The sequence below is a fragment of the Bufo bufo genome, chromosome 9 (genome assembly GCF_905171765.1).
Source record: "Bufo bufo chromosome 9, aBufBuf1.1, whole genome shotgun sequence".
In the NCBI taxonomy this organism is placed as follows: Eukaryota; Metazoa; Chordata; class Amphibia; order Anura; family Bufonidae; genus Bufo; species Bufo bufo.
In genome coordinates, this window is record NC_053397.1 from 178828917 (window position 1) to 178856459 (window position 27543).

Here is a 27543-nt window from a genome sequence, read left to right on the forward strand (position 1 = left end):
TGCTTCACACAGATACAGACTTTTGTTCTTTAAAGGGGTTCGCCACTTTGGACCTACCTACCCCTTGAGAATAAGAAGATCACAAAGTGTCCTGCCCCAAGCTCGCTCCTCAATGATGAGCTTTAATCTATGGGGAAACCTGGAAGTAAAGGCCCTTTTATAAATGCTTATTTCTGACATTTGGCCTTTATAGAGGTGCTGCCGATCATCCAATGAATGAGGATCATTAATGCAGCACCCTAAATCGTTGTTTCTGAGCATTAGGTCATCTCATGTAAACAGGCATCTGCTGCCCAGAACCAATGGATCAGTATGAGGATGAGTGCTCGCGGCAGTAATTGCTCATCACCAAACAACAGTCCTATGGGAGCTGGAAGCCCTGGGGGGCCCAGACTTGCAGCACCGAAACAGAGGGACACTTAGGTAAGTTAAAGGCATCTTCTGAGACCAAGTGGGTCCTACAAAATCACCAGTAGGAGAACGTTTGGAATATATATGTTGGAAAGGTCCCTCTGTTGCAGTGTTACAAGTCCAGTCCTTGTAAGAACGGACACAAAAATGTCACATCCATCATTCCCGTGACTGCTCACCAGCCTCAGCCTTTGGCTGAGTGGTCATGTGATTGATGGATGCCACATCATCACCTACATCGCTGAACCTGAGGGACCTTTAGAAGGAGAAATAAGCCTATCTGCTCTCCTGGAGATTTTAAAAACTGCTAGACAACTTCTTTAAATGGTGAGTATCTGGTCGTTTATTATTTTATCACATTTAGGGTCGATTTTCAAATAAGTTGGACAACCCCTTGAAGAAAGGTTTTATGTGGGTGTGAAATATTTTAGTGGCTTGAATCCCCTACTCAACCAAACTGAAATCACCATAGCACAGGGTCACCATAAGGCAGAACATTCCAAAATGTTTCCCAAATTTATACAGTGGTAATTAATGGAACCCCACACGTATAAAATCAAGATAATGGGAACAATGGATGTGTACTTGTCCAAAAGATGATGGAAATAAAGAGCTTAAAGACAAGGATGTACTGTATGCCGAAGTCCTTTGTATCCACAGGTGGTATAAGACATTGCAATGTAATGGACATGTGTTCCTATATTTAATGTTTTTATATTATATTACTTTATAGTTAATATTGTAAAAAACGTTATCCTCCGAACCAACGGAAAAGACACAACAGGACACAACAGAGGAATGGTCTTCCCAGCCTCCCTCCTATCAGAAATGCCTCGGAGGAGCTGTCAAAGGTGTCTTTTTGATAAAATATTGATTATAAGAGAGAGCATCATATCGGGTCACACAGTTTAGGGTGATTTACTGTTATTGTACAACCTCTTTAATGCCCTAGGATTGGATAGGAGACATAAAGGTTAGGAACAGTTAGGCGGAAAGGACGCCTTGCTGTCTGTAAAATTTGCACCTTGGGTTTCTACCTGGCATTATCATGCTGCGTGTCAATGGTTGAGCTAATTTTAAATACACTAAACTGAAATTTTACAGAAATATGAGGATTTTTACACATACTAATGCAATAACACTGTGGCTACACGGCGACATAAAGATTGAGATGTCACATTGTGACATCGCATCTAATGACTGTCAATAGGGTCAGGATGTGACACTCAACAAGCCATCATACTGTTGTATTTTTAGTCTCAGGTAGCAAGTTGCACATAATTTTGCCACCATAGACTACAGAGCAAGTTGCATGTGACCTCAGCTTAATTTAGCTGTTATTTGACAGTTTTTACAGCCAAGTCACAGCTCTAAGATAGACTTTTCTGAAAATTGCTGTTGCACAACACATGATGCCATATAACCCCTGCATAATAACTATACCTCACAGTAGAATGTGAAGGAATTATATTACTACCAAATGGAAAAGGATTTAGGAAAACTAGAGGAATGGTCAAAAATCTGGCAACTAAAATTTAATGTTGATAAGTGCAAGATAATGCACCTGGGGCGTAAAAACCCAAGAGCAGAATATAAAATCAGTGATACAGTCCTAACCTCAGTATCTGAGGAAAGGGATTTAGGGGTCATTATTTCAGAAGACTTAAAGGTAGGCAGACAATGTCATAGAGCAGCAGGAAATGCTAGCAGAATGCTTGGGTGTATAGGGAGAGGCATTACCAGTAGAAGGAGGGAGGTGCTCATGCCACTCTACAGAGCACTAGTGAGACCTCATTTGGAGTATCGTGCTCAGTACTGGAGACCATATCTCCAGAAGGATATTGATACTTTGGAGAGAGTTCAGAGAAGAGCTACTAAACTAGTACATGGATTGCAGGACAAAACTTACAAGGAAAGATTAAAGGACCTTAACATGTATAGCTTGGAAGAAAGACGAGACAGAGGGGATAGGATAGAAACTTTTAAATACATAAAGGGAATCAACAAGGTAAAAGAGGAGAGAATATTTAAAAGAAGAAAAACTTCTACAAGAGGACATAGTTTTAAATAAGAGGTGCAAAGGTTTAAAAGTAATATCAGGAAGTATTACTTTACTGAGAGAGTAGTGGATGCATGGAATAGCCTTCCTGCAGAAGTGGTAGCTGCAAATACAGTGAAGGAGTTTAAGTATGCATGGGATAGGCATAAGGCCATCCTTCATATAAGATAGGGCCAGGGGCTATCCATAGTATTCAGTATATTGGGCAGACTAGATGGGCCAAATGGTTCTTATCTGCCGACACATTCTATGTTTCTATGTTTACTACTACAACACAAATCCTAAAAACTGAATTGTCTTGTTATGTTTTTCAGTTATCTTTAAGGAAAGCTTTTAGGTTCCTTGAAGGACTTGTCTGGTAGATCTCTCCTACATGCCTTTTATTATTAAAAGGATCTTATTACTGGGGAAATAGGAAGCATCTCTTAAGGCCATTTCTACATGATCAGTAGTTGATCAGTATTTTTCATCAGTATTTGTAAGCCAAAACCTGGAGTGAAACCTTTGGGGTACGGCCAAATGGTCAGGTCTGCTGATGCAGTTTTGGAGGCCAAAATCAGGAGTGGATCATAAAAGGAGTGAAATTATAAAGGACCGATACAAAATTCTCCTCTTTTTTGAATTCACTCCTGGTTTTGGCAGAAACCTGACAGTTGTGGCTGTACCTTTAAAGAAATAATATAATGGAAAAATGTGTGCCTCTTCCATGTTCTGGAACCACTCCTGTACCACCAACGATATTTACCCTTACCTTCCCCCTATACCACCAATGATATTAACCCCTACCTACCCTATCCCACCAACGAATACCTACTCTATCCCACCAACGGATCACCCTGATTAACCCCTACCAACCCTATCCCACCAACGGATCCCCCTAATTAACCCTTACCAACCCTATCCCACCAACGTACCCCTCCATATAACCCTCACCAACCCCTATCCCTGATACCTGTACCCCTGCTACCATTAACCCTTATCCCATTGCCATAAACCCCTATCCACTGCTACTATAGTCATCTCCCTGTAGAGATAGTTTTAGTCCAGGTTGGATGGGCTGTTAATGTATGTGTGTGTGTGTACTGTATAGTTAGTTTGTGGGTGGAATTTGGGATTGTGTAGTGTAGTTTAGTACTGTATTTTTAGTACTGTATTGTTAGTGCATTGCGTGCGTTGTGTACTGTAGGTGTTAATAAATACTGTGTGTTATTTGTACCTACTGTGTAACGTGTGGTTAGTAAGGCGCATGCAGCTAGTTTAGTGATTAGCGTAAGGTAAAGTGAAAGTGTTATTCATTTATAAAGGTATAAATAGGCGGAGTCATCACTAGACGGTTCCTCCTATTTTTGAATATTAATTATTAATATTTACATAAATATTTGTGATTAATATTCTCCCCTTACATCGCGCATCTTCCGATCACGCTCCAGTGAGGGAATTAAGGACGGCACATTGTCTTTGTAACGGGGATCCAGCAGGGTGGCCACCCAGTTGTCTGCACATGTTAAAATGTGGGCAACTCTGCAGTCGTTGCGCAGGCACTGCAGCAAGTAGTCGCTCATGTGTGCCAGGCTGCCCAGAGGTAAGGACAAGCTGTCCTCTGTGGGAGGCGTATCGTCTGCATCCTCAGTATCCCCCCAGCAACGCACCAGTGATGGGCTCAAGCTGCGTTGGATGCCACCCCGCTGTGAACATGCTTCATCCCCATCCTCCTCCTCCTCCTCATCCTCCTCGTCCTCCAGTAGTGGGCCCTGGCTGGTCAAATTTGTACCTGGCCTCTGCTATTGCAAAAATCCTTTTTCTGAGCCACTTCTAAAAGACTGGCCTGAAAGTGTTAGAGATTACCCCTCTTCCTCCTCCTCGTCCTGGGCCACATCCTCTTCCATCAAGGAGTGCTTTCTCAAGGAGACATAGAACTGGTATTGTAACGCTGATAACGGCGTCATAGCCACTGGCCATGTAGGTGGAGTACTCGAAACAGCGCAACAAGGCACACAGGTCTCGCATGGAGGCCTAGTCATTGGTGGTGAAGTGGTGCTGTTCCGCAGTGCGACCCACCCGTGCGTGCTGCAGCTGAAACTCGCACAGTCGCATATGAGGCGCCCCAAACACATCAGTTTCAGAACGGCCTGCTGACGTTTACCCCTGGCTGTGCTGAAGTTGGTGGTGAAGGTCTGTCGCTGACCGGATGAAGAGGTGGTAGAAGAGGAGGAGGAAGCCGAGTAGGAAGAGGAGGCAACAGGAGGCAAAGAATGATGCCCTGCGATCCTTGGCGGCGGAAGGACGTGCGCCAAACAGCTCTCCGCCTGGGGCCCAGCCGCCACTACATTTACTCAGTTTGCAGTTAGGGAGATATAGCGTCTCTGGCCGTGCTTACTGGTCCACGTATCTGTGGTTAGGTGGACCTTGCCACAGATGGCGTTGCGCAGTGCACACTTGATTTTATCCGATACTTGGTTGTGCAGGGAGGGCACGGCTCTCCTGGAGGAGTAGTGGTGGCTGGGAACGACGTACTGTGGGACAGCAAGCGACATGAGCTGTTTAAAGCTGTCCGTCTCCACCAGCCTGAATGACAGCATTTCAAAGGCCAGTAGTTTAGAAATGCTGGCATTCAGGGCCAGGGATCGAGGGTGGCTAGGTGGGAATTTACGCTTTTTCTCAAAGGTTTGTGAGATGGAGAGCTGAACGCTTCCGTGTGACATGGTGGAGATGCTTGGTGACGGAGGTGGTGTTGTTGGTGGCACATCCTCTGTTTGCTGGGCGACAGGTTCCAACGTTCCTCCAGAGGCAGAGGAAGAGGCCGAGGCAGCAGCAGAAGAGGGAGCAGGAGGGGCCTGAGCCCTTTCTTGGTTTTGAAGGTGCTTACTCCACTGCAGCCCATGTCTCGCATGTAGATGCCTGGTCATGCAGGTTGTGCTAAAGTTCAGAACGTTAATGCCTCGCTTCAGGCTCTGATGGCACAGCGTGCAAACCACTCGGGTCTTGTCGTCAGCACATTGTGTGAAGAAGTCCATGCCAGGGAACTCCTTGAAGCTGCCTTTGGTGTGCTCGGTCCCTGTTGACGGTGGCCAGTAGCAGGTGAACTGTTTTGGCGACGGCTGCTCTGCTTTTGCACCCTGCTCCCGCTTTTGCTACGCTGTTGGCTCGGTCTCACCACTGCCTCTTTCTCCGAACTCAAAAAGTCAGTGGCACGACCTTCATTCCATGTGGGGTCTAGGACCTCATCGTCCCCTGCATCGTCTTCCACCCAGTCTTCCTCCCTGACCTCCTTTTCGGTCTGCACACTGCAGAAAGACGCAGCAGTTGGCACCTGTGTTTCGTCATCATCAGAGACGTGCTGAGGTGGTATTCCCATGTCCTCATCAGGAAACATAAGTGGTTTTGCGTCAGTGCATTCTATGTCTTCCACCCCTGGGGAAGGGCTAGGTCGATGCCCTTGGGAAACCATGCCAGCAGAGTCTTCAAACAGCATAAGAGAATGCTGCATGACTTGAGGCTCAGACAGGTTCCCCGATATGCACGGGGGTGATGTGACAGACTGAAGGGCATGGGTTTCAGGCGCCACCTGTGCGCTTTTTGCAGAAGACTGGGTGGGAGATAATGTGAACGTGCTGGATCCACTGTCGGCCACCCAATTGACTAGCGCCTGTACTTGCTCAGGCCTTACCATCCTTAGAACGGCATTAGGCCCGACCAAATATCGCTGTAGATTCTGGCGGCTACTGGGACCTGAGGTAGTAGGTTCAGTAGGACGTGTAGCTGTGGCAGAACGGCCACGTCCTCTCCCTGCACCAGAGGCTCTACCAACACCACCACCACGACCATGACTGCGTCCCTTATTAGATGTTTGCCTCATAGTTAGCGTTCACAAAGCAAAGTAAAAAGTGGTTAAGTATGTTAAAAATAATTAACCGCCAATATAAACCCTGATGTAGGGTATTACAATCAATTTTTTTTTTTTAACTCTATATGACAGCGGTATTTGTGGCCTAAATATGACACTCACTTATGCATGTCTTATCCCAGATGTGCAGTACTGTATATCAGAGGCTTTTTTCACCCCAGTAACCAAAAATCCGTATTTCTGGCCTAAATGTGACAGTCACTGATGCTTGTCTAATCCCAGATGTGCAGTATATTAGATGCTTTTTTCACCCCAGTAACCAAAAAGCATTATTTCTGGCCTAAATGTGACAGTCACTTATGCACGTCTAATCCTAGATGTGCAGTATACCAGAGGATTTTTTCACCCCAGTATGCCAAAACCATATTTATGGCCTAAATGTGAAAGTCACTTATGCACGTGAAATCCAAGATGTGCAATATATTAGAGGCTTTTTTCACCCCAGTAACCAAAAAGCCGTATTTATGGCCTAAATGTGACAGTCACTTATGCTTGTCTAACCCCAGATGTGCAGTATATTAGAGGGTTTTTTCACCCTAACCAAAAAGCTGTATTTCGGTCCTAAATGTGACAGTCACTTATGCTTGTCTAATCCCAGATGTGCAGTATATTAGAGGGTTTTTTCACCCTAACCAAAAAGCTGTATTTCTGTCCTAAATGTGACAGTGACTTATGCTTGTCTAATTCCAGATGTGCAGTGTATTAGAGGGTTTTTTCACTTTAACCAAACAGCTGTATTTCTGTCCTAAATGTGACAGTCACTTATGCACATGTAATCCCAGATGTGCAGTATATGAGAGGCTTTTTTCACCCCAGTATGCCAAAGCCTTATTTATGGCCTAAATGTGACAGTCACTTATGCATGTGTAATCACAGATGTGCAGTATATTAGAGGGTTTTTTCACCCTAACCAAAAACCTGTATTTCTGTCCTAAATGTGACAGTGACTTATGCTTGTCTAATCCCAGATGTGCAGTATATTAGAGGGTTTTTTCACCCCAGTATGCCAAAGCTGTATTTCTGGACTTACAGATAGCCTATGCTGGTACACTATCCTTGCATAAAATGGCTGCCGATCATGTTTTGATATTGACTAACTGAAGAAAAAAAAATTAGTTTTCAGCAGTAGTGTTATCAGAAGACTTGAGTGTAGGAAATACTCTAAGAAGAATATGTCAGACCAATTTGGAGTTGTTTCCAAGTTGGAGAGAAAATCATAAATTTTCCCTGAGAGATGCGGAGGTGGTGGTAAATACCGTCAACCTCCAAATAAAAATAAAGATAAAGCTATTACTTTTGTTACCCAATATAGTGAGCAATACAATGAAATATGCAATATAATAAAGAAATATCTATCCCTTATGAAGTTTGATGACCAATGGTCAGGGATTGTCAAGGGGGGTATTAAATGTGCGGCACGCAAAGCCCCGACTCTCGGACAAATTCTTAGTCCTAGTCTGAACAGTGATACCATTACTTGTAAACCTATTTGGATAAGTTACAAGGGCAATTATTAGTGTGGCCACGGCAGGTGCATCTGCTGCGGTCACATGTTAGTGACTAAGTCGTTTAAATCTACGGTTAATGAAAAAGCATTTGAGATTAAAACCTATCTCAACTGTAAAACCAAAAATGCTGTGTACCTGTTTACATGTATGGATTGCCGTTTTCAATATGTGGGATGTACATCCAATCAAATAAAAACTAGAGTCCGCAAACATATCTGGGATGTGCCCCACCATGAAAACCGCAATGTGTCTGCAGTCAGCTTACACTTTGCGGTTCATCATGGTGGGGATACATCGAGTTTGAGAGTACAGGGCATTGAGAGAATAATGATCCCAAAAAGAGGAGGAGATAATAGGAGGAAATTGTTAAATCGTGAGGCGTACTGGATGTTCCAGCTAGCCACACATCAACCTGAAGGGTTAAATAAAAGGCATGACCTTATACTACAATATTAAGGTGTAAGGTGTCCTCCTTATGATGGGAATCATTAACCTGCCAGCATAATTTCATGTTTAGATTATATGTTGTGAATAGGAATACTATATAGTTATTTGTCTCTTTCTGTGATGTGTGAACTTATGAATAATATGGAGCATTGTAACTATTCACCATATATATATATATGGTATATATATACACTGCTCAAAAAAATAAAGGGAACACTTAAACAACACAATGTAACTCCAAGTCAATCACACTTCTGTGAAATCAAACTGTCCACTTAGGAAGCAACACTGAGTGACAATCAATTTCACATGCTGTTGTGCAAATGGGATAGACAACAGGTGGAAATTATAGGCAATTAACAAGACACGCCCAATAAAGGAGTGGTTCTGCAGGTGGTGACCACAGACCACTTCTCAGTTCCTATGCTTCCTGGCTGATGTTTTGGTCACTTTTGAATGCTGGCGGTGCTTTCACTCTAGTGGTAGCATGAGACGGAGTCTACAACCCACATAAGTGGCTCAGGTAGTGCAGCTTATCCAGGATGGCACATCAATGCGAGCTGTGGCAAGAAGGTTTGCTGTGTCTGTCAGCGTAGTGTCCAGAGCATGGAGGCGCTACCAGGAGACAGGCCAGTACATCAGGAGACGTGGAGGAGGCCGTAGGAGGGCAACAACCCAGCAGCAGGACCGCTACCTCCGCCTTTGTGCAAGGAGGAACAGGAGGAGCACTGCCAGAGCCCTGCAAAATGACCTCCAGCAGGCCACAAATGTGCATGTGTCTGCTCAAACGGTCAGAAACAGACTCCATGAGGGTGATATGAGGGCCCGATGTCCACAGGTGGGGGTTGTGCTTACAGCCCAACACCGTGCAGGACGTTTGGCATTTGCCAGAGAACACCAAGATTGGCAAATTCGCCACTGGCGCCCTTTGCTCTTCACAGATGAAAGCAGGTTCACACTGAGCACATGTGACAGACGTGACAGAGTCTGGAGATGCCGTGGAGAACGTTCTGCTGCCTGCAACATCCTCCAGCATGACCGGTTTGGCATTGGGTCAGTAATGGTGTGGGGTGGCATTTCTTTGGAGGGCCGCACAACCTCAGGTGGCACTGCATTAAAAACAGGCATGATTCTGTACTGGACATCACTACAAGGAATACTTCCAGAAATCATTGTCTGTGAACACAGTTCACCGATGAAATCCACATATACAAGTTAAAGTTGTATCATGCAAAGAAGGAGTCATATGTGGAGCCACTGTGAGTAGAAAAAAATGGACGCAAAAACAATAATTATTAATAGGAGTTTATTATAAACCATCTAATATACCAGAGTCCACAGAAAATCTGCTACTAAACGAGATAGACGAGGCGGCAAATCATAATGAGGTGGTTATTATGGGGGACTTCAACTACCCAGATATAGACTGGGAAACTGAAACTTGTACATCTCATGAAGGAAACAGGTTCTTGGCAATAACCAAAGACAATTACCTGTCCTAACTGGTTCAGGACCCGACTAGAGGGACGGCCATACTAGACTTAGTATTAACCAATAGACCTGACAGAACAATGATGTGCAGGTTGGGGACACCTGGGAAGTAGTGACCATAAAGCAATAACCTTCCAATTGTCATTCAAAAGAGTGTTTCTTCAGTGAGAAACAAAAATACCAAATTTCAAAAAAGCTAAATTTAGCCAACTAAGAGAGGCCATAGGCCTAACTAACTGGGACAAAGTCCTCAAAAATAAAAATACAGCCACAAAATAGGATATTTTTAAAAGCATCCTAAAATCTAATTGTGAGAGGTACATACCTTATGGGAATAAAAGGTTAAGGAACAAGAAGAAACCAATGCGGATAAATAGAACTGTAAAGAAGGCATTAAATGACAAAAAGAAAGCATTTAAATCACTAAAACAGGAGGGTAGCACGGAAGCACTGACAAACTATAAGGAAAAAATTGAATATGTAAAAAATAAATAATCTCTCGGTCTGTAGTTTTGCTGCTTTTGATTGCCAAAGAGAGTAAAACTAACCCTAAAATGTTCTTCAATTATATAAATGGTAAAAAGTATAAATCTAAAGGTGTCGGTTCTTTACAGAGTGATGAGGGGGGAGTTGCAGAGAGCGACGAGGATTAAGCAAAGCTATTAAATATTTTTTTCTCCACTGTATTCACTGAATAAAATTAACCGTCAGATGAAATGCAGAATGTGAAAGTAAATTCCCCATTAAAAGTGTCCTGTCTGACCCAGGAGTACAGCGGCGTCTTAAAAAGATTAAAATAGACAAATCGCCAGGACTGTATAGCACGCCCCCCGTATCCTAAGAGAATTAAGTAATGTTATTGCCAGACCCTTATTTCTGATATTTAAGGACTCTATACTGACAGAGAGTGTTCCACAGGATTGGCGCTTAGCAAATGTAGTGCCAATATTCAAAAAGGGTCCAAAAACAGAGCCCGGAAACTATAGGCCGGTAAGTTTAACATCTGTTGTGGGTAAACTGTTTGAAGGTTTTCTAAGAGATGCTATCTTTGAGCACCTCAATGAAAATAAGCAAATAACACCATATCAGCATGACTTCATGAGGGATCAGTCATGTCAAACTAATTTAATCAGTTTCTATGAGGAGGTAAGTTCTAGACATGAAAGCGGCGAATCAATGGATGTCGTATATCTGGACTTCTCCAAAGCATTTGACATTGTACCGCATAAAAGGTTAGCATATAAAATGAGAATGCTCGGACTGGGAGAAAACCCCTGTATGTGGGTAAGTAACTGGCTCAGTTATAGAAAACAGCAGGTGGTTATTAACGGTACACATTCAGATTGGTTCACTGTCCCTAGTGGAGTACCTCAGGGGTCAGCACTGGGCCCTATTCTCTTCAATATATTTATTAATGATCTTGAAGAAGGCTTGCACAGTAAAATATAAATTTTTGCAGATTACACTAAACTGTTTAAAGTAATTGACATGGAAGAGGACAGTATACAGCTACAGATGGATCTGGATAGATTGGAGGCTTGGGCAGAGAAGTGGCAGATGAGGTTTAACACTGACAAATGTAGGAATGTATGGGTAGGAATAATATAAGTCACCCGTACATACTAAATGGTAAAACACTGGGTAACACTGACATGGAAATGGACCTAGGAATTTTAGTGAACAGCAAACTAAGCAGTAAAAACCAGTGTCAGGCAGCTGCTTTCAAGGCCAATAAGATAATGGGTTGCATCAAAAGGGGCATAGATGCCCGTGATGAGAACATAATCCTACCACTTTACAAATCACTAATGAGACCACACATGGAGTACTGTGTACAGTTCTGGGCTCCTGTAAACACGGCAGACATAGCAGACCTGGAGAGGGTTCAGAGGAGGGCAACTAAAGTAATTACGGGAATGAGGGAATTACAGTACCCTGAAAGATTATCAAAATTAGGGTTATTCACTTTAGAAAAAAGACGACTGAGGGGAGATTTAATTACTATGTATAAATATATCAGGGGTCAGTACAGAGATCTATCCCATCATCTATTCATCCCCAGGACTGTGACTGTGACAAGGGGACATCCTCTGCACCTCGAGGAAAGAAGGTTTGTACACAAACATAGCAGAGGGTTATTTTCGGTAAGAGCAGTGAGACTATGGAACTCTCTGCCTGAGGAGGTGTTGATGGTAAGTTCACTAAAAGAGTTCAAGCTGGGCCTGGATGTATTTCTGGAGTGTAATAATATTACAGGCTATAGCTACTAGAGAGGGGTCGTTGATCCAGGGAGTTATCTGATTGCCTGAATGGAGTCGGGAAGGAATTTTTTTCCCCTTAAGTGGGGAAAATTGGCTTCTACAGTTTTATTTTTTTGCCTTCCTCTGGATCAACTTGCAGGATAACAGGCCGAACTGGATTGACAAATGTATTTTTTCGGCCTTATATACTATGTTACTATGTATACGTCAACACGACCCAGAAACACCGCCATCTTCTCTTGGCCAAAGCTCATTTAAAATGGACAGAGGCATGATGGAAAATTGTTCTGTGGTCAGATGAATCAAATTCTGAAATTCTTGGAAACCACAGACGCCGTGTGTTGTGAACTCAAGAGGAGAGGTACCATCCAGCTTGTTACCAGCACACAGTTCAAAAGCCTGCATCTCTGATGGTATGGAGCTACATTATCACCTTTGGTGTGGACAGCTTACACATCTGGAAAGGCACTATCAATGCTGAACAGTATATAGAGGTTTTAGAACAACATATGCTCCTATCCAAACAACGTCTCTTTCAGGCAAGGCCTTGCATATTTCAGCAAGACAATGCTAAACCACATGCTGCATCCATCACAGCAGCATGGCTTTGAAAAGAAGAGCCCGGGTGCTGAACTGACCTGCCTGCAGTCCACACTTTTCATTCAATAGAAAACATTTAAGAGATTAGTAAATGAAGACTATTGTTAACTCATTATTGTGATTCCTCAGAACTCGAACAAATCATGCAGCCATTCATCTTATCTCAGCGGTCTTTAAGGAAAGACAAAAAAGGCAACCTAAGGGGACGCTTCAAAATCACTTAGTTTATGAAACCAATCATCTAAGATAGATATATCCAATTACCCTTAAAACAGTATTAACTCTCACTCACGAGTTGAAGAGAAATATAGAGAGTAGAAAGAGTAATACATGCTTATGGATTATGGACATAGAGTTTGCTTTGTTCTATGTAACTTGTCTTTTATCTGTAGCTGATATTGACTTTATTTGATGTCTGTATTAGTATATGATTAATATGATAAAACATAATAAAGTTTCTTAAAAAGAAACATTTGGCCCATCAAAAATCCAGCAAAGAAGACCCAGGACTGTTGAGAAGCTACATCAGACAAGAATGGTGCAACAGTCCTCTCCCAAAACCCCAGCAATAGGTCTCCTCACTTCCTAGACGATTACAGAGTAAAAGAAGAGGGGATGTTAGCCAATGGTAGACATGACCTGTCCCAACTTTTGGGAGATGCGTTGCTGTCATCAAGATCTTTTTTTTTTTCATGCAATGACAAAATGTCTCGCTTTCAGCATCTGATATGTGTTTTACATTTATTTACATTTTACACAGCGCCCAAACTTTTTTGAAATTGGGGTTGTAGTTGATCCTCTTGTTCTATGGTGGACCAGTCTAATCTTATCAGGTCTACTATGCTTACATGGTTAAATAAGCACTATGGGAAAAAAAAATATTTTTCCCTTTCATTTTAATGTGCCTTCAAGCAAATAGTAAGGCTGTTCATTTTCTCACCGAGTGCATTATTTCTGATTCCTCCCTTGTAAGAGCCAGTCAGGAGGTAAAATGGAGAAACGGAGCTGATGAGTCATGAAAATTAACGGCACTGTTATTTACCTCATGTACATTACAAACAAAGAAGTATTCCAACTGTGCGTCTTCCATTAATATCCGTTTTCTAATATCCCTCCTAGGGGCTTATGGCAGTAAAGAATTACATTTTTCTGGTCCACGAAGCTGTTGTCTAAAGCAATATTATGCGCAATTACACATCTCAGAGGCCAGAGTCCGTAAGATAATGAGGACCAGAGCATAATGCTGAACTTATTTAAAGTCTGCAGTGAACAATTTCTGTGAAGTGAATGGTGGGAAACGCTCAAACAATTTCTGTGTTTCAGTGCCTGGTGTGGGAGGAAAACAAACAAATATGCCGTTTATGACATATCTGGCAGAGCTCAGTGTGTTCATGGACTTATTTGTCTTTGTGTAATGGTATAGAAGACGTTATGGTCTTTTTTTTTTTTTTTCTGGCGTGTACAGCCATCTTCAGAAATCACAAAGTTTGAAATATGAATCAATGTATCAAATTACATTATCTGGAATTAGCATATAGTTGACTTTGAGATATTTTTATATGTGGGGGCTTAGAAGCAACATATTGTATGTAAGGTAAGAGATTTCAAAAGCTGAAAAAAAAAGATTCTACTGACCACATTTTATGTTCAGGGTCAGGAAGACCTTAGGTGGATTCAGATCCAGTGCCCTCATATATGCCAACACATAGCTGCCACTATTAAATAACATTGCATACTGCCTGGTTGGGTAGACTCTGCTATTAAAAAGATACCTTTCTTGTTAAAATCTGTGAGCACGTTCATGAGAAATTAGCCATTTATTAATTAGGCTTATGAGGGCTTCAGTGAACAAGAGGAGGGCTTAAGCCTTCGGAGCACCTAAAGTCCTCCACTTTCTACCCTTAGCCACTCCCCTTGACTTACAGGGTCAGGCATGCTCTCTGTCCTCTTAACTGGCCCTGTAATCCCATGTCATTGGGTTTTCAGTCTGCACATGCGCAGTTGGCATCTCAGCATCGGGGGAAAGCCAACAAAGATGTACTGCACATGCACCAAGTTAAGGTTACAGGACCAGCAAGAGGAGATAGGATGTCTGGCCTTATCGGTCAAGAAAAGGTGGAGTGGCTACATTAGAAAGCGTAGATTCTGAGGTGTTCCGAAGGGCTAGGGCCTGACCCACAGTGCACTGAAGCCTTCATTAACATTACTAATAAACATCTGATTTCATCATAATTGTGGCCATGGATTGTAACAAGAGAGGTAGCTTTTTAATCAGCAGGATTATCCCTAGCATACAGTAGGTCTGTTTTTAGGAGTGATCCTGCTGACAGAAGCTCTTTAAAGCTAATTTGGAGGGGTGGGGGTATACTTGATGATTTGGATCTACACAAGGTGTCCATGAAAACACCAAAAAGTAACCGCCGCAGTAAATGTTGGCATCAGTATCTCTTCATGGCTTGTGCTTACATCAAGCGATAGCATCTCAGTTCATCTAAAGTTCCCGATAACTTCTAGACCCCTCTAAAATCATCTTTCATCTTTGGTTTTGTGATCTTAGAATTTGTGGTCACAGTATGGTTTCTACACTGATACAACTGTTTTCTCCATGTCACAATTTGGCCTCCTGCACATGGGTGCAGGTGAACGCACATAAGATCCACATACATTTCTGTGCAGATTTTTGTGCGTTTCTGCAGCATTAGATGAGATTTTGCTGGCGATCTCACACTTCCATTGAAAAACTAAAAAAAAAAGATCTTGAAATCCACACGGCAGGTCAATTTCCGCATGGAAACAATCCACAAAGTGTACATGCTGGTACTGTATTAAAAGCCGCGCATATTCCACAAAGTGTGAAGGTGACCTTTTTCCACAGCAGGAATTGGGTGAATGGCATGTCGATTCTTAGAATATAAAGGGTTCATTGATTTAACATTTTGAAATGATTGGAGTTAGAGGGGTTGTTCGGGTTCAGGGCTGAACCCGGACATATCCCTATTTTCAGCCCCCCTGGCCCCTCTTACATGAGCATAGGAGCATGGATCGTGCAGGGAAAGGGCTTGTTTGTTTATATTTTCAGGCTGCTAGGCAGAGGCTTCCGCCTAGCAGTGTTGCCAGTGACATCACCAGCTTTGACGGACAGGCTTTATCGCTGTCCAAGCTGTTTTACAGGAAGCCTTTACCTAGCAGTTCCCATGAAGAGCCTACTACATCACTGGATCTGCTCTGAACCCGGACAACCCCTTTAAATTATAAAGCGTTAAACCACCTCTATGGCTCAATAAGAATGTATTAGGGTACGACCACACGGTCAGGTTTCTGCATACAGATTTGAAATCCAAAATCAGGAGTGGATCTTAAAAGGAGAGAAAATATTAAGGATAGATATGATGTTTCCTGTTTTTTGAATTCACTCCTGGTTTTGGCTTCCAAAACTACATGCAGAAACCTTATGCATCCGGAGGATTATTCTCTGTAAAGCCAAGTGAGGTTTGTAATAGGGTGATTATCATTGTCTCTAAAACATACCAAGGCGGAATTGTTCTCCTGATTACATATTCTTGGCAAAAGGTTCCCCAGAAAAAGACAGGATCTTATATTAGAATATCTAATAAGCACAGTCTGTAATAGCAATAGTCTGTAGTGGGGCATATGTATCGATAGGCTCCTGTGATGCTAATATATACAGCAGGGGCACACTGGGAGCTTAAAGTGGCCCTGGATAAAATACTAAAAGTGGCCTCATTTTATGGCAGGGTCCAAATAGATGGAAAGCAGGGCCAGCAACACCATAATGTGGCACATTATACCACCCCAAAAGAACCAAATAACATAGTCCATTATAAAATACTGCCAGCAGCACAAAATACATCCCCAAAATTTTCCACTGGCCGGGCTTGAGGAGGGCCCAGGTGATCTCCTGGGCATCAGCCCACCAGGAAATTTCCCTGTAAGATCTATGGCCAATCTACCCCTGTTATACAGTATGGTAAAATATAGTGGCAAAGTTGCACATTTACAGTTGCAAGAAAAAGTATGTGAACCCTTTGGAATGATATGGATTTCTGCACAAATTGGTCATAAAATGTGACCTGATCTTCATCTAAGTCACAACAATAGACAATCACAGTCTGCTTAAACTACTAACACACAAAGAATTAAATGTTACAATGTTTTTATTGAACACACCATGTAAACATTCACAGTGCAGGTGGAAAAAGTATGTGAACCCTTGGATTTAATAACTGGTTGAACCTATTTTGGCAGCAATAACTTTTTTTTTTTTTTGAATATATATTTTTTTTATTTTCCAAAAAAAATAGTGTATAACAATCTTCTATTTCAATATCACAAAGCAATAAAGTAGAAATACATTAATACATTCATCTAATCCTGTGCTGAATTTCCATTTTATTTATGCACCCCCCCTTATCCATCCCTCTACCCCCCCCTTTTCTTTCCGCGGGGCTGCCGTATCTGCATCTTTGTCATTATTTCCAGTTGTCAGTTGTCCCCCCTCTCCTCCGCAAAGCCGCCGTATCTACATCGGCTGTCGTTATTTCCAGTTACCCCAAATCCGTAGCCAAATTGCCCTTTTCCCTGCTGTTTGGGCTAGAGTATGTTCATACTGCCTAACCCTGTTCATCCACTCCAACCATTCCTGAAAACTGGGGTATTTCATGGTGCCCCAATGTTTCACAATTATTATCTTAGCTAGTGCGATGCCCCGGAGCCACAGTATTTGCTCAGTTTTATTTTCAACCGTCTCTGGGAATGTACCCAGGATGGCGTAATCGATGCATGCCTGGTACTTCATAGGGGAGTGGTCCTGCAGTTTCCGAAATATTTTTATCCAATATTCATTTATCCCTGGGCATTCCCACAACAGATGTTTATAATCTCCTCTGTCTTTGTTACATTTATAGCAGTTCCGTTTCCTATCTTTATAAAAGGTATGCAGTAATGCTGGTGTATAATAGAGGCGGTGTATGATTTTCAAAAGGATCCATGCATGTGCGGGTGACACGGTCGATCTTTTAATATTTCTATACACAGTATTCCACATAATCGGTTCCCCTTTGTGTAAATCTCTTTCCCATTTAACCTCACCCCTAAATGTGATCGTTTTTGTGTGTTCATATTTTAACTTAACGTACATCTGTGATATGGAAGTATTGAATGTCGTATCTTGACAAAACTCTAGAAAGGTGTTCCTTACTATCTTCAAATAATTCTTATTCTCCGTGTGGTATATAGCGTGACGTAATTGTTCATATCGAAATTTATCCATAAATCCTAATGTAATATCTGGTAATATTTCATTTAAGGGCTTAATCAGTCCTTGATGAAAAACTTGTGCAATTAAATATATCCCATATGTTTCCCAATATTCAGCGTGGCCTAGTAGCATAACTTGTGGTAAGTGTGCATTCCCCCACAGTGGGGTGTACTGAACTGCTTCAGATACGCCCGCCATGTCTCTAATTTGTTGCCAAATATATCCAAGCATTCTACAAAACGGGTTTATTATTGTTTTCTTCTTAAGAATACCGGTTTCAAGAATGTGAAAAAGATCCGACCATGGTCTACAGTGCTCCCCAAAAAGAAGGCAGATGCATTTATTCCTCCGATTCCTCACACACCATCTCAATTGGGCAGCTAAGTAGTATCCTTTTAAAAAAGGGATGGACATTCCACCCTCTTCTTTATACAGATACCGAATCTTAATTCTGACTCGTTTGCGGCCCCATATCAGTTCGTTAAAGAGGGTCTCTAACTTGTTGAAAAACTTGTCTTCTATCGCGATTGGACTAGCGTTGAAAACATATAGTAACATTGGTAATAATGTCATTTTAATAAGCGCTATTCGGTTGATTTGTGACAGAGGGAGTTTTAGCCATGTTCTAATTTTTTCCCTGACTTTATCTATTGTTGGGAGTATATTCAGTTTCAAATAATGTTCCAGTTTGGTCCCTATCTGGATACCCAGGTACAATAGAGAGTCTGCTGGGGTCAGTATACTAACCCGGAAGTTGTGGCCCCGTGGAACCGGGCGTCTCAGTGGAAGAAATTTGGATTTTTCCCAGTTTATGTCATATCCGGATAGTGATCCGAACTCATCCAGACTTTCCATAACCCTGGGCAAGTCTATATACCCCTTCCCCAAAAAGAGCAGCATATCGTCCGCATATAAACTAATTTTGTCAGCTTCTCCCTCGCACCCGAAGCCCGATATTTCCACATCTGTTCTAATTTTGCATGCAATTGGCTCCAAGAACAGCGAGAAGAGCAAGGGGGAGAGGGGGCAGCCCTGGCGTGTTCCTCGGTTCAGGGGAAAAGGGGCTGAGTATTCACCATTTATACGTACCCGAGATACCGGGTTTTGGTACAGAATGCGAACCCATCTGGAGAAATATTCGCCCACCTTCACCCGCAATAATACTCTCCAAAGGAAGGACCGCTCCACCCTGTCGAAGGCCTTGGCGGCATCCAAGGACAGGATGGAGCAGTCCCCCCCATCCCCCGTCTGGATGTTCAGAAAGGCCCGCCTTATATTATCCTGTATGTTTCTTTTGGGAATAAACCCGGTTTGATCTACATGGACGACTTTATGTATGACAGTTTTTAATCTGTTGGCTAACAGCTTGGCAAGAATTTTATAGTCTGTATTCAACAGAGAGATGGGGCGGTAGGAGGCAGCTAACAACGGATCCTTCCCCTTTTTAGGGATCAGTGTGATAGTGGCCTCCATCCATGAGGGGGGTAGGGAACCCATCATCCAAGATTTATTTAGTACCTCCAACATTTGGGGGAGAATCGTTCCCTCATGTTTCCGGTATACTTCAAATGGGAAACCGTCCACCCCTGGGGATGTGTTGCCCTTGATAGATTGCAACGTAGTCTGTAGCTCTGTCAGTTGTATAGGTCTATTTAACCAGTCAATGTCTTGTTGGTCAAATTCAGGGATCTCAATGTTATCCAGATATTGATCTATTTTTCCTCCCTGATTTTTAGGCCTGGCTTGATATAATGTCGTGAAATACCTAGTGAATTCCCTAAGAATGTCATCAGGGTCTCGTAGGATGTTCCCTGCCTCTGTCCTAATTCCCATAATATTGGAACCTCCCCTTTGATTTTTTACTATCATAGATAGTAATCTGCTTGGCTTGCCGGACTCACTAAAACTCCTCAACCCTGAAAAAAACATTTTGTTCTGTGCTTTTTTGTGTAGATATTGTTTATATTCATCTTGTGCTTTTTTAAGTTGAAGTTGTTTTTCTGGGGTGGTTGTGTGGATAATCTCATTCGTTATCTGGTTGAGCCTCCCTTCTATTTCTTTTTGAGTTTGGGCAAAGTGATTTTTCTGTTTCCTGATTTCGTATGAATATATACCCCGAAGGTATGCCTTAAGTGAGTCCCAAACCATATGGATGTGTGTTGAATTCACATTATCCCTCCAAAAGAGTTTTATTTCTTCATTAATCTTATCTAGATTCCTTATCATTGTCATCCAGTGGGGGTTAAGTTTAAAAATTCTATTTGGGTTTGGTTTCTTAGGACTGTCCAGTGTTACCAAGACCGGGCTATGGTCCGAGATACCATGACTTTCATAATTCATTTTTTTTACCCTATTGATGAGCCCGGGGCTGGCGAGAGCCAGATCAACTCGGGACATGGACCTATATGTATTACTAAAGCAAGAAAATACTTGCTTATTTCCATAAAGAGACCGCCATATGTCAACCAGTGCCATCTCTGTGCAAATTCTAGATAGCACTGTACTTGATCCTAGATTTAATTCATAATTGGTTATGGTGGAAATCCTATCTTTTTTGATGTCCATGACCGAGTTGAAATCGCCCATCACCAGCACCGGGCACTCCTCTCGTGCTGCAATATAATCCATCAATTTACATAATACAGTAGTTGTAAAGGGGGGCGGGATTTATATAAACGCTATGATTCTCCTTTGCCCCTGCCAATAACAGTGCAAAAAGATGTACCTGCCCTCTTGATCGATTAGCTGTTCTATTGGGTCATAATCTACCTGTCTATGAATATACACACTAATTCCCCTGGAATATATAGAATGACAGGAATGGTATTCATGAGAGGCCCATCTCCTTCCGCCCAGCGCTGCAATTTTTTCACCTGTAAGATGTGTTTCTAACAGGGCCACTATTGCTGGTAAATGTCTAGAAACTAAATCAAACACTGCGCACCTCTTAATTTTATCCGCAAAACCGCGGATGTTCCATGTCAATATACTAGACATTTTAAGGAGTAAGGCAGCACTGAGCGGAGGGACAGGGGAACCACCAACGACGTACCCTCAACACCACGACAATCCCCCGCGGAAAGAGACCCCCTCCCCCAACCCCCCAAACCCCAATCCCATTCTGACCTGTGAGACGCAAACTGCGGCTCATAGGTCTCTAACTATCGACTATCCCCCCCCGCCGTCGACCCACCCGGCTCTCCCCCACCGCGACCACAAGCGGGTTATTTAATGCCCTGAGAGTCCATCCAATCTGCTGCATCAGTTGGGTTGGAGAAAAATTGAATGTTTTCTTTGTAGATGACCCGTAGTTTCGCAGGATACATCATGGAGTATTTTAGCTGGGCTTGTATCAGTCTCTTTTTAACATCCTTATACTCCCTTCTTTTATCTTGCGTCGCTTTCGAGAAATCCGGGTATATCTCTATGTTAGCATCGTTGTATTTCACCGTTTGCGCTTCTCTCTTCCACCTAAGGATATTATCCCGATCCCTTGAAGAGGTCATTTTAATTAACAGGGGCCTTGGTGCTAGCCCTGGTTGGGGTTTTCTTGTTGGAATACGGTGCGCTCTCTCCACTGTGGGTCCTAGAGCTGCTCCTGACGTTGTTATATTATCTGACAGCCATTTTTGTATGAAACCTATAGGGTCATCTTTTTCTGCTCCTTCTGGAAAACCCACTAATTTGAGATTGTCTCTCCGTGATCTGTCCTCCAAATCGGCCATTTTTTCCTTCAGTGCCTTATTATGATTCTCTACTGTTGCCATCCTTTTTTTAATCTGGCTGGATTCTTTTTGCAGCTCTATAGACAGGGTTTCGTACTCTTTAACGCGCTGCCTCATTTTATTTAGATCGTCCCGGATTACCGCGATGTCGGTCTGCACTGATGCCACCGTTGTCGTCAGGGTACTTAATGATTAGTTGGTTGTCTTAACTGCTTCCAATATACCTGCTAATTTATGATCAATATTACTCATCTGGTTATCTACTTCTGCTGCCCGGTTATCTCCCACCTTATTTGGAGGATTTTCATTCTCTTCATAATCCCCCATCTGTGATGTTTGGCAGCAATAACTTCAACCAAACGTTTCCTGTAGTTGCAGATCAGACGTGCACAACGGTCAGGAGTAATTCTTGACCATTCCTCTTTAAAGAACTGTTTCAATTCAGCAATATTCTTGGGATGTCTGGTGTGAATCGCTTTTTTGAGGTCATGCCACAGCATCTCAATCGGGTTGAGGTCGGGACTATGACTGGGCCACTCCAGGCGTATTTTATTCTGTTTAAGCCATTCTGTTGTTGATTTACTTCTATGCTTTGGGTTGTTGTCCTGTTGCAACACCCATCTTATGTTGAGCTTCAGCTAGTGGACAGATGGCCTTAAGTTCTCCTGAAAAATGTCTTGATAAACTTGGGAATTCATTATTCCTTCGATGTTAGCAATCCGTCCAGGCCATGACGCAGCAAAGCAGCCCCAAACCATGATGCCCCCACCACCATACTTCACAGCTGGGATGAGGTTTTGATGTTGTTGTGCTGTGCCTCTTTTTCTCCACACATAGTGTTGTGTGTTTCTTCCAAACAACTCAACTTTGGTTTCATCTGTCCACAGAATATTTTGCTAGTACTGCTGTGGAACATCCAGGTACTCTTGTGCAAACTGTAAACATGCAGCAATGTTTTTTTTGGACAGCAGTGGCTTCCTCTGTGGTATCCTCCCATGAAATTCATTTTTGTTTAGTGTTTTACATATCGTAGATTCGCTAACAGGGATGTTAGCATATGCCATTCTTCTTCACCTCATTGAGCTGTCTGCACTGTGCTCTTGCAGTCTTCTTTACAGGATGGCCACTCCTACGGAGAGTAGCAGTAGTGCTGAACTTTCTCCTTTTTTAGACAATTTGTCTTACCGTAGACTGATGAACATCAAGGCTTTTGGAGATACTTTTATAACCCTTTCCAGCTTTATGCAAGTCAACAATTCTTAATTGTAGGTCTTCTGAGAGCTCTTTTGTGCGAGGCATCATTCACATCAGGCAATGCTTCTTGTGAAAAGCAAACCCATAACTGGTGTCTGTTTTTTATAGGGCAGGGCAGCTGTAACCAACACCTCCAATCTCATATCATTGATTGGACTCCAGTTGGCTGACACCTCACTCCAATTAGCTCTTGGAGATGTCATTAGTCTAGGGGTTCACATACTTTTTCCACCTGCACTGTGAATGTTTACATGGTGTGTTCAATAAAAACATGGTAACATTTCATTCTTTGTGTGTTATTAGTTTAAGCAAACTGTGATTGTCTATTGTTGTGACTTAGATGAAGATCAGATCACATTTTATGACCAATTTGTGCAGAAATCTATATAATTCCAAAGGGTTCACATACTTTTTCTTGCAACTGTATACCAGTTGACACACACTACTTGTATTTATCATACATTGTCGGATAGTCATAACCGTTCAGAAGTATCCTGCATGTGCACCATTGTCTTAAAGGTAAAGATCTCTCATTTTTATTCTATAAATAAAGTGGGGCATGTATGAAATATTTGCCACAATCTACCGCACCACCAGGGTCGGAATGGCCATAGGACCTACAGGGAAATTTCCTGGTGGGATGATGCCTAGAGGGCCACCTGAGCCCTCCTCATGGCCAATTGCTGTGTACATGAAGTTCTGATGCTCTGAGCATTAATTAATTAATGCTAGAAGCATTGGTACATATGCACCTGTAAATTGGCTGTAGGTGCCCTCCTGAACTCAACTATATCATCATCATTAGGATGGAGATACAGTTGAATACTGCTGCCGGGGCAGCAGTGTTTTGTGCTGCACTGTGGTATTTGGTTGCACTGAGGCATTATTTTTGTGCTGCACTGTGGTATTTGGCCTTGCTGGGGTGGTATTTTGTGGTATTTTAATTATTTTGCCAGCCTTCTGTCAATTTGGACCTGCCTACCACTTTTTCGGGGCCACTTTTACAGACATGCAACTGACCTGTTACATGTGCGCTTGGCAGCTGAAGGCATCTGTGTTGGTCCCATATCCATAAGTGCCCACATCACTGAGAAAACGTATATATGCAAATGAGCCTCTAGGAGCAACGGGGATTTGCCATTACACCTATAGACTCAGCTCTCTCTACAACTTCCGTGCCCCTTTCATGTTGTTTGCTTCTAGAGGTATTTAAACTTCATTTTTCTCAGCACTGTAGGCACATATGAACATGGGGCCAACACCTATGCCTTCATATGCCAAGCGCACATGCAACAGGTCAGCCAGTTTTATACAGTAGGTATAAATCTGATCACCGATGCGTAAGACTACCCTTATGCACAGCTATCAGTGACTGACAGCTATCTGTATACACACTTACACAAGGAGTGCTATCAATCACTGATAAAACCTCCCCCGTGTAAAACTGATGTCAGAAAGTTGTATAAATATAAATGTATAAATTACAAATTTTACTGAATCTTTTCCCACAAAACTAATCATCAGTCGGCTCAGCTCCTCCTGCTCTATATCATGCTCTCTGCAGACTGCATTTTCATGGTGACAGGTCCTCCTTAAGGAATTCATGCAGAATTTTGATTTGCAGCATGTTTTGCTACTTCATTCCAAATTCATGTTTCAGTGGTTATATAAGCCCAAGATTAACCTCACCTCTACAAGCCATAAATCTGGGAAGTCAAATTCTGGAATCCACTTTAGCGCTTCCTCGGAGCTGCATTAGCTTCTCCGTGACTGGCATGAAATAAACAAGGTTGTCACTTCTTAACATTGATCACAAATTTGTGTAATGCCGGCTACACAGGATTAAAGGGAAACTGTCACCATGAAAAGGCATTGTAATTTGCCAGTAGCATGTTATAGAGCAGGAGGAGCTGAGCAGATTGATATATAGTCTTATAGTAAAATAATCAGTAAAACTTGTGTTTAATTCATTTATATTACTGCTCATTCTGGGCTTTGAAGTCCAGGAGGCGGTCCTATCAGTGATTGACAGCTACCTCTGTATACACCGTCATAGAGGGAAGGCTGCCAATCACTGATAGGACCAGCAAGAGTTTAAATGAATGAGATACAAGTTATAGTAAGCATCTACTCACAAATCTATACAGTGGTCCAGCAACATACGATGGTCTCAGAATACAATATTTTCTTTCCTGGACCATCATGAGTTGAAACTAGACTCAACATACAATGCCTCAGACTCAGATACAACCAATCAATATGTCCATTCTTCTGGTAAAACACTTGCACTGGTTGACTGGTAGCTCTCCTTCACAGTACAGTGAGGTACTACATGTCCTGTATTGCCCCCTCTCTGTACCACAATGAGCTGCTCCTTTGGATGTCCAATGTTGGTGGCTCTGTTTTATTTTTCTGGAACCCAAAGAAGCTCCTGTCCTCCTCAGTGATTTACAGCTTCCACCGCCTATTTCTGACTGTTATATGCAAGGACTTGCTTTATCTGTCTTATTTATCTGCTTATTTTTTCTTAAACTTTCCTTTTCTCTTACCTTGAGATGACATTTTGGGACTTTGGAACTAATTACTAGTGTTCCATAGAGTTATGGACTCAAGTTCAACATACAACGGTCGTCCTGAAACCAATTACAGTATTTTTCACCCTATAAGATGCACTTGTTTTTCAGTGCGTCTTATGGGGCGACTACTAATGATCTCTTCAATTATGGAAGCACTCATTAGTTCAGGAGGACTGGGAATCAGTGAATGCAGTGCGTACCAGGCTCTGTACTCACCGCTTCATGGTCTTTTCCTGCAGGATCCTCATGCTGTGCTGTGACCTGTGCACAGAGTGAGGACATTGGTGCTCTGTGACCTCACGCTGTGCAACATCGGGTAACACCACAGCGCCGCCGGAAGACCAGGAAGTGTGCTGGATGATAGGAGCAGCGGCGCAGGAGAGCTAAGTTGGTTTCTTTTGTCTGTTCTGAGCATGATGGTCTGAACTGAAGTCTAAATAAGGGTCATTCACATTAGGGTCTAATCTGAGGTCTGAATGGGGGGTCTTATTCACATTGGGGCTCTGATCTGAGATCTAATTGGGGGGACATTCACATTAAGATCTGATCTGAGGTCTGAATGGGGGTCTTATTAACATTGGGGGTCTGAGCTGAGGTTTGATTGGAGTCTTATTAACATTTGGGTTCTAATTGGGGCTCTGAGCTGAGGTCTGATTAACATTGAGGGTCTGATCTGAGGTCTAATGAAGGATAATGTTTTCTTTACTTATTTTCCTGCTGTAAAACCTAGATGAGTCTTATGGGTGATAAGTATGTTAATTAATATTACAACATGAGGGACCAATGTACATGAATCTGTTCAGCTCTTCCTGCTTTATATTCTGATGTCTGCAGCTTAGACACCATGTTCAGGTTCCCTTTAAGAGTTTTGTCAAGGAATGATGCTCACTGATGGCTTAGTAAGCAGTAAAGCAGCTAAATCACCAGTACTCCAGGACTTGGCTCCATAGACCTCATGTGAATGATGATATGGGTAGAAGGGGGGCTGGGATCTTGGGCTTAAGAGTCATCAAATTAGAATTTTTTGTACAAATATGACCTACAAAGTAAGATTATTTTTGATGACTAATTCACAGGCTGAAGATCATTCAGTACTTTAAATAGATAGTTATTCTTCAGATAACATGAACTCAGATACTTCTTCAGCCTGACACTAAGGGCTCATGCACACGACCGTATGTATTTTGCAGTCCGAAAAAAAAAGATCCGAAAAAAATACGGATGACGTCCGTATGCGTTCCGTATTTTGCAGAACGGAACATCTGGCCCCTAAAAGAACAGTACTATCCGTAATATGGACAATAATAGGACATGTTCCATTTTTTTGCAGAACGAAAATACAGACATACGGAAACGGAATGCACACGGAGTAAATTCAGTTTTTTTTGCGGACCCATTGGAATTAATGGTTCCGCATACGGTCCTCAAAAAACGTTCTGGACACGGAAAGAAAATACGTTCATGTGCATGAGCCCTAAGGCAAAGGTCTAGACTGTTGGGAAAAAAAATGCTTTTAAGGTCATATTTTAGAACAATAAAATAGGCAATACTGCTTTATTTATATATTTGCTGTTCAGATGTAGCAGAGCTAAGTTTTTCACCTGTAGTGTTACATACCAATGCAGGTGAACCTGTTACATTTTTTTAATGAAATGCTAAATAAAGCCCCACATAAATTCAGCTCTGCTACATCAGGACAGATGTTTATCTCTAGCATGTGCGGTCCCTGATGTTTCATCGTTCATGGTACAATTATTTGGAAGATTTATCCTCTCGCCTTGTGGAAAACCATACATAACACATCTCCAGATCCCCTGGAACTGTGCAAAACAATAGTCTCAAGCTGCAAAATTTTCAGAATAATGAAAGTTTCAGAACAACATTGTGCAGCATCTGCAAAAGTATCCAGTAAAACTTTCTCCGACAAAGCATTCTCTTCTGCGTTTAGCTTCTATTAGCTCTACACATATAAAGTTCAATCACTCACCAGTTTTTATAAGTTGTTAAAATTCCTCCCGGGGTCCAGTTG